Below are 9,106 nucleotides of genomic sequence, written 5' to 3' on the forward strand. Positions count from 1 at the left end.
GGACTACCCCATCTCTGAAAGAGTTTGTGCCCATAAGATCTATTTTTTTCAAATCCTTAGCTTGTGTACTTGTATTGATATCAGAAACAGAGCCACAATCAAAACTAAACAGAACGTCCTTCCTCCTTTTATTTAAACCTTGTCTACTGCTTTCATCTCCCGACGATAAGCCGCTACAATTCTCAATCGGCCGCTTATTTTTCTGTTTCCCAGAAATCTTCCATTCGCCTTCTTCCATACAATTCCTATCACACAACACCAATCTCAACTCCCGTTCGCCCCCTCACTGCCCTTTGTCCCCACAAGGTTAATTCCCGGAATGGCAAAACTGTCATATGTTGAAAGATTAGAGCGACTGGGCTTGTATACACTGGAATTTAGAAGGATGAGAGGGGATCTGATAGGGAGCTGGAGAAGGGGGGAATCTAATAGGAGAGAACAGAAGGCCATGGGAGAAAGAAAAGTGGGAGGAGCATCAGAGGGAGGTGATGGGCAGGTAAGGAGACAAGATGAGAGAAGGATAAGGGGATGGGGGAATGGTGAAGGGAGGGGGGGGCATTACCAGAAGTTCGAGAAGTCAATGTTCATGCCATCAGGTTGGAGGCTACCCAGATGGAATATAAGATGCTGCTCTTCCAACCTGAGTGTGGCCTCATCATGACAGTGGAGGAGGCCATGGACCGACATGTTGGAACGGGAATGGGAAGTGGAATTGAAATGGGTGGCACTGGGAGATCCCGCTTTTGCTGGCAGACAGAGCAGAGGTGCTCATTCCAGAATTAAGGAGATGTTCTCCTTCTTCAAAGAAAGGGGCTTTCCTTCCTCCACCATCAGCACTGCCCTCACCCACATCTCTTCCATTTCATGCACATTTGCCCTCACCCCATCCTCCCGCCACTCCACCTGGGTTCCTCTTGTCTTCACCTACCACCCTACCAGCCTCCGCGTCCAACACATAAATCTCCGTGACTTCCACCAACTCCAATGGGATCCCACCACCAAGCACATCTTTCCTTCCCCCCCTCCCGCCCACTTTCTGCTTTCTGCAGGCAACTTGCTTGTCCATTGGTCCCTCCCCACTGATCTCCCTCTTGGCATTTATCCTTGCAAGTGGAACAAGTGGAACCTGCCCCTACACCTCCTCCCTCACTACCATACAGGGCCCCAAACAGTCCTCCCAGGTGAGTCTGTTGGGGTTATCTACCGTGTCCAGTGCTCCCGCTATGGCCTCCCGTATATCAGTGAGACCCGATGTGGACACTTCACTGAACACCTGTGTTCCATCCACCAGAAGAAACGGGATCTCCCAGTGGCCACCCATTTTAATTCCACTTCCCATTCCCGTTCCGATATGACTGTCCATGGCCTCCTCTACTGTCATGATGAGGCCACACTCCGGTTGGAGGAGCAACACCTTATATTTAAAAGGATGAGAGGGGATCTGATTGAAACATATAAGATTATTAAGGGATTGGACACGCTGGAGGCAGGAAGCATGTTCCCGCTGATGGGTGAGTCCAGAACCAGAGGCCACAGTTTAAGAATAAGGGGTAGGCCATTTAGAACAGAGATGCGGAAAAACTTTTTCACCCAGAGAATGGTGGATATGTGGAATGCTCTGCCCCAGAAGGCAGTGGAGGCCAAGTCTCTGGATGCATTCAAGAGAGAGTTAGATAGAGCTCTTATAGATAGCGGGGTCAGGGGATATGGGGAGAGGGCAGGAACGGGGTACTGATTGTGTATGATCAGCCATGATCACAGTGAATGGTGGTGTTGGCTAGAAGGGCCGAATGGCCTACTTCCGCACCTACTGTCTATTGTCGCTTGACACTATCGCCACCTCAACTCCGTATCGCTCCCGAACAGCGGAGACTTTTGAGGCCTTGATGAACTTTATTAACCTCGGGGAGGAGCTTCACAGACGGCACCACCGGCAAATCATGACCCGCTTCCCATCTCCTTAGCCAGCGGCCGAGGTTGAGGCCGGCTCGATAGTGTCGGTCCGCTGGAGGTTGCAAGTGTAAGCGGATATTAACCGGGATCTCCTCAGGTGTTCGCCATCCGCGTGGATCAAGTTAGTAACCGTCCGGGATGATTGTTAACTTTTCCGCGGGAGGTGTAAACGTGCGCTCAGGATAAAAGTTCGCGAATTCTTTTCTTGCTCGGAATCACCTTCACTTTCGTACATTCCCAATCACAACTCTCTTGCTCTCTCCCTCGCCTCGCCTCCCCTCCATCCCCTATACCCACTCTCTCCCCTCCCCGACCCCCCTCTCTCTCCCCTCCCCTCCCCTACCCCCCTCTCTCTCCCCTCCCCTCCCCTACCCCCCTCTCTCTCCCCTCCCCACCCCCTCCCCTCTCTCTCCCTCCCTCCCCTACCCCTCCCCTCTCTCTCCCTCCCCTACCCCTCCCCTCTCTCTCCCTCCCCTACCCCTCCCCTCTCTCTCCCTCCCCTACCCCTCCCCTCCCTCTCCTTCCCCCCTCTCTCCCTCTCCCTCCCCTCACACACCCCCTCCCTCCCACCTTCCCCAACCAACCCTGCACTCCCTCCCTAAACACCCCTCCCACTCACCCCACCTGCTCACGTGCAGCCCCCCCACTCACCCCCAGCCCTCACTCTCTCTCCCTCCCTCCCCTCCATGCATGCACCTCCTCCGGCCACTCACCGCCTCTCTCTCCCCTCCCCTATCCCCCTCTCTCCCCTCTCCTACCCCCCTTCCCTACCCCCTCTCTCCCCCTACCCCCCTTCCCTACCCCCTCTCTCCCCTACCCCCCTTCCCTACCCCCTCTCTCCCCTACCCCTCTCTCTCCCTCCCCTCCCTCTCCCTCCCCCCCTCTCTCCCTCTCCCTCCCCTCACACACCCCCTCCCTCCCACCCTCCCCAACCAACACTGCACTCCCTCCCTAATTACCCCTCCCGCTCCCACTCACCCCACCTGCTTACGTGCAGCCCCCCCACTCACCCCCAGCCCTCACTCTCTCTCCCTCCCTCCCCTCCATGCATGCACCTCCTCCGGCCACTCACCGCCTCTCTCTCCCCTCCCCTACCCCCCTCTCTCCCCTCTCCTACCCCCCTTCCCTACCCCCTCTCTCCCCTACCCCCCTTCCCTACCCCCTCTCTCCCCTACCCCCCTTCCCTACCCCCTCTCTCCCCTACCCCTCCCTCTCCCTACCCCCTCTCTCCCCTACCCCTCCCTCTCCCTCCCCTACCCCTCCCCTCCCTCTCCCTCCCCTACCCCTCCCCTCCCTCTCCCTCCCCTCCCTCTCCCTCCCCTACCCCTCACACACCCCCTCCCTCCCTCCCTCCCCTCCATGCGTGCACCTCCTCCAGCCGCTCACCGCCCCTCTCTCCGCCCCCCTCTATCCCTCTACTCCCTTCCCCTCCTCCGCAACCCCCCATCTACACCCCATTTCCCCTCCCCCCCCTGTGTTGATTGCCAGTGAAGCGGAGACATTATTTCCAATCTGGACAGACTGGTTTCTTGATGGGAGGCCGAGGATATAGTTGCAGAAGGAGGTCTTGAGGCCCAGGATTTGAAGCTTATTGATTTGTCCTGAGGCGATGATGGTGTTGCACACTGATTTGTGACCAATAAATAGCAGTTGATCTTGGTATTGTTGTCCAGGTGGTGGCTCAAGGCTGAGTGGAGACCCAGTGAGGTTAAATCCACTCTGGGCCTATTGTGGCAGTAGGTGAATTGCAGTGATTTCGGGTTCTTAGGATAGGAATGACTTGATCCTAGCCATGGCCAACCTCTCAAAGCACTTCATCGTAGTACATATGAGTGCCACTGGGCTCACCGTACTCTTCTTGGGCACTGGCACGATTGTTGCCCTTTCAAAGCAGGGGGGAGCCTTGGACTGCAGCAGTGAGAAATTGAACATGTCCGTGAACACTCCAGCCAGTTGGTTGGCACTGGTTTTCAAAGGCCTACCAGCCACGCTGAGGGTTCACCCACTAGAACGATGTTCTGGCCTCAGCCTGTGAGACAGATATGAGAGTCCCTAGATTCACATAGGCTTAGTTTTATTTTCCCTTTCAAAGTGTTCATAAAAGGCATTCAGTCCATCGGGGAGTGAAGCATTCCAGCCATTTATAATATTAGGTTTTAGCTTGAAGGAAGTGATGGCCTGTGAACCCTGCTGGAGATGATGTACTTCCAATTTCATCACTAACTTCATTTGGAATTCTGTTTTTGCTCTTAAAATGGGCTTATGTTGGTTATACTGGACTTCTTGTTTAGTTCAGGGTCACCAGTCTTGAATGCCACGGATCTATCCCTCTGGCAGACTGCAAATGTCATAGTTCATTCACAGCTTCTGGTTTAAGGATGTCTGGTATGTTCTCGAAGGTACACACTCATCTTGATGAAGTTGGCGACAACTGTGGCATATTTATTCAGACCAAAGATGAATCCCTTAACATGGACCAGTCCACCAATTCAGAGTACGGTAATCCTGTAAGCTCTCCTCCACCTCCTTTGAGCTTCCTTGGATAGTGTGGTAGTGTAGCAGTAAGAGTAATTGCTTTACAGCGCCATCAACTCAGGTTCATTATCCATTGCTATCTGTAAGGAGTTTGTACGTTCTTCCCTTGACCTTGTGGGTTTCCTCCAGGTGCCCTGGTTTCCTCCCACATTCCAAAGACATACAGGTTAGTAGGTAATTTGGCAGCAAAGTCGTAATGGGCTGGAAGTTATAGTGTTGTATCTCTAAATCAAATAAATACCTTTGCAGTCCTCATCACTGGTGCTGCAGTCCTCTGTGAGTGCCTGTATGCTGGGAGTAGTAGTACATGTGATCGGACTTTACAAAGTGTGGCTGTGGGATTGCATGGTTAGTGTTCCTCGTGGTGGTATGTTGGCTCCTCTGGTTCCACAGGTGGCATGTTGGTAGTTGGTTAGAGACTATAAGTTAAGCTGGTTGAAATCCCCCGCAATGATAGCAAAGGCATCACGGTGTGCTGTTTGTGAATGCAGATCACAGTGCTTAGCTCCTCCAGTGCCAGCTTGACAATGGCGTGAGATGGCATGTACGCCGTTACCAGGATGATGGCGGAAAACTCCCTCAGCGGATAGAATTGATGACACTTGACTGACAGATGTTCCGGCTCAGTGGGGGGTGGGGGGCATAACTCCGATCAATCCGCCATGTCTGTGCATCACGATGAGTTAATCAGGAAGCAAATGCCGCTGTCTTGTCTTTGCAGTGGAAGGTCAAGCCCTCTGGCTGAAGGACTGTGTCTGGAGCGCTGAGTCTGAGCCATGTCTCCATAAAGCACTTTTTCTTGTTTGCTTTGTAAATGAAAGGCCTTTATATAGGAAAATATAGTCAATATAGTTAATATATTTTTAAAAGCAAAATTAACTGTTCTATCAACTATGTGGCAAATAGTGCCTGAGAAGGCATGTGCCAGGCAACAGTGGTAAGTTTCATTGTAGTAAAACATGACAAGTACATTTCCAAAGAGTTGCGGTGGGCTTTATTTAATATTGAATACTAAATGTAAGAGCACATGACCAGTAGTTCAGCTGATTAGATGGTGAGTGATTCAAGGTAAAGTGAAGTAAGGGATAGATAGGGATTAAGAGGACGGAGTAACACACAGAATGCTGGGGAAACTCAACAGGTCAGGCAGCATCTAAGGAAAGGAATAAAGAAGGAGCTGATGTTTCACTCTGAGACCCTTTCAACAGGACTGAAAAGGAAGGGGGAAGAAGCCAGAGTAAGAAGATGGGGGGGGGGGAAGAGGAGAGGAAACTAGAAGGCGCATACTTCTAAACTGTGCTACCTTTCTGTAGTGCTGTAACAATATTTCTTCAGAAAATTTTTTCAACTCTACAGTAATCTTGTTACTTGTGTGGGTTAATAGAGAAATCTGAAAGCAACTTGTGCGATTACACCATATGTCAGAGTATTGAGTAGTGCTGTAGCTATAATATTTCTTCAGATAATTTTTCATTTCTACTGTAATCTTGTTACTTGTGTGGGTTGATAGGGAAATCTGAAAGAAACTTGTGTGATTAAGCCATATGTTAAGAGTTTTGAGTTAACACCATGCAAACGTTACCAAAACTTTCTATTGCCAGTTTATTTTACAGTGTTTCATTCTGAATAATTGGTATACCTCAGGAAGTCAGGCAATTGTTGAAAGAGAAATAGTCAATGTCTGAGACCTTTTATCAGGTACGTTACTCTGCAAAGTTTGCTTTAAGAGTAATATCCAAATAAGAGCCCGAGAGCGAAATGTTGTTAGTGCAAATGTTGATATATTGTGCTATCAGACAATGCTGAGAAGCTGTCAATCTTAGTCACATCCTTTCAAGTAAATAAAGTTAAATAAAGATTGCCGAGGAGTGAGATTACTTAAAGAATATCCATCTGGGAGATTGAGTAATTCTATTTTTATTCATTGATTTCAGGCTGTGAATCCAGGCCCTTTAGATTTCAAGGAATGAGTGCTGTCCATTCAACATAACTACACTACCACATGGAAGGTTACTTTAATGAAGGAGAAGGTTTTTACTGTGGCCTAGCATAAACTAAACAACAAAGTTTTAACATCTGACAAATTGGAAAATGGACATTTATGATAAGATGCAGAGTTGAAAGCACAAGAGTTATTTTTAAATGATGTAGTGTGAAAGTATTTCCTCTAGAGATTCAATTAGGCGTGTCTGATTTCAAAACAATCACAAATTAGGGGAATAACCAATTTGATTGGGGAGGCAGTTCTTATGCCGCTATGAATCAGCAATGCTTGTTTAGAACATTTATTTTAAGAGTGGCATGCTTCCTATTCAATACAAGGTCAATACAAGGCTCAAACTCCTGATGCACTTCCCGGCTTCTCGATTCTGGTCTTCAATTAAGTGATTTTTGTGCATCCTATGTAAAATTTACAAAGCATTCTTACAGCTCAAACTAACGGTTGATGCCACTTCCGCTTACAGTATTAGACTAATCGGTTCCAGCTGGCTCATTCTCTGATCAATGTACATGAACATGTTTTCTTTGTGGTAGCACAATTATGAACATTTTTAGTCAGGTTTGCCATGTAATGAAACAAAGCTAAACCACTCATTAAATATTTGAATTGTACACAACTGCCAGTGAGTGAGGTTTTTAAATTAAGAGGAGAGTAAACATTGAGAGTTCCTCAACAAGTGCATGATGCTCGAATACAGACCAGAAAAATTCTTTGCATACTTGTAAAGGGGATTTCTTCTTTTTCTTTGTTACTGTGTATGTAATCAAAATGGCTTCTTTGTTTTGTTAAAAGTAGGAATGCTTCTTTGTTGCGAGAGAGTGCTGGAAGCTTGTTTGGGTTAAAATTTACTGATAACGAGAATTGTATTCCTTTGTAAACCAATTGGGATTAATGTTGTTCTTTCTTCTGAGTCTGTAAGCTATTGTTGGCGGGCTTTTGGGGAGATTGGCGCGAGGGGGTGAGAGAGAGAGGACGAGATGCTGTAAACTGGGCAAGGAATGGACCCCAAGGGGGGGGAATTCCGAGGCCAGGAGGTACCCCCGGGGAGAGGAGACGAAGATAGATGTGTTTGGTAGACCACTTCAGATGGTCCTGAGCTGCGAGTCAAGGAGTTCGGAGGGGGTCGAATGGTGGCCAGAAGACTTCAGTAATTGAGCTCCAACGGTTGTGCACGAAGTGGTTTGGACTTTGATAAGTTTGGCGCCTTTTTCTTTATTTTCTTTTCCTTCATGTATACTGTATCGTTATTAATCACTTAGTTATAGTAACCTTTATAAATTGTACTCATTTAATCGCATATGGTATACTGTCTGTTATTTGGCAAGGTGGGGACATCACACAGCATCCACACAAGCTGATTACCCAGTTTGGTGGGGCCGAAGGCTGCTCCCCCTCGACGAGAATGAGCTGAGCGAGCCTGAGGCGACCCAGGGGGTTACATTGTGGGGGCTCATCCGGGATTGATTTCTGTGGAAGCTGTGTGATCACCCACTTTAAATTATGTCTGCGGCGAAGAGCTGGTGTACCTTTGTGGGTGTGCGATTGCTGGTTATCGCTGTGTGTGTGTTGGGTGGGATGGCTGCCGTTGGTAGCCCGGAGGTCGTTGTTCGAGTTCAGACTAGCGCTGACGAAATGGTGGTGGGACCATGGGTTGTCTGTACTGTTTGGAGAGTGAGGAGTGACAGGTTGGGATGTTTCAGCAGTGGTAGGCTCTGCCCGGCTGTTGGAATAATGTCCAGCCCCTAAAAGGGGCGGAGCGGACCTCTCAGTTGTTGGGTGAGTGGCAGTGCTTGGCTGAGGGAAAGCGACAGGGATTGGTTGAAAGTTTGAGTAGGCGGGCTGGTAGCGTTGTTAGAACTGTCGGGTACAATTACCATCGGGGTGACAGCTGCCAGTTCTGGGAAAGTGTGGGAAAATGTGTGTGGTTCGACTGGAAGTCAAATGCCGCAGCTGGGGGGCTTACCATATCTGTGGCAGGAGATTGGTGGAAAGTTTTTAGGGTATCCCTTTTGGCTAGGGGGGCAGATAAATTGCTTGCAGTGCCAGGGGGATCTGTCAAGGGGATCAGCTCCTCCCTCAGTTGTTCAAGTTGATCCGAGAGGTGTCGGGAAACTTAGAGGAGGCCCAGTGGGGGAACGGCTTGGGGTCTCTGGGGGAGCACGTTCCCAGCAATATACCAAGGAACTTCCGAAAGGAATAGACCCTATTCCTGAAGGCTTAGAGGGACCCACGCGCTCAGGTGTTGTTACGGATGGATGGAAGTCAAGTTAAAGCCATCCTCGGCACCGGGGTGCCGGTTTAAGTTGCTGTACTGTTTGTTTTATAACTGTTATTGGAAGCATTTACCCTTGACGACATTGAGGGCACTGGAGATTTGGGGTACCAGTGCCGGTGATTATCCAGACGACGGTTGTTGGTCAGTGAAAATGGAGTTCTTAGAGGCAAATGGGGAGGTGACTGAGGTTCGTGAATCATTAATGCTGATGTGTCCCGGACACTGTTGAGACGGGCAGCGTTTCGGTTCTGGAGAGAACCAATATCCTGTTGGTGCGCTTGGGGGCCTGCCCGGAGGAGGCAGGTGAGAGCTGTTTGGAGGCATTGTCGATGCACCCAGAG

The sequence above is a fragment of the Hemitrygon akajei genome, chromosome 26 (genome assembly GCF_048418815.1).
Source record: "Hemitrygon akajei chromosome 26, sHemAka1.3, whole genome shotgun sequence".
NCBI classification, from domain to species: domain Eukaryota; kingdom Metazoa; phylum Chordata; class Chondrichthyes; order Myliobatiformes; family Dasyatidae; genus Hemitrygon; species Hemitrygon akajei.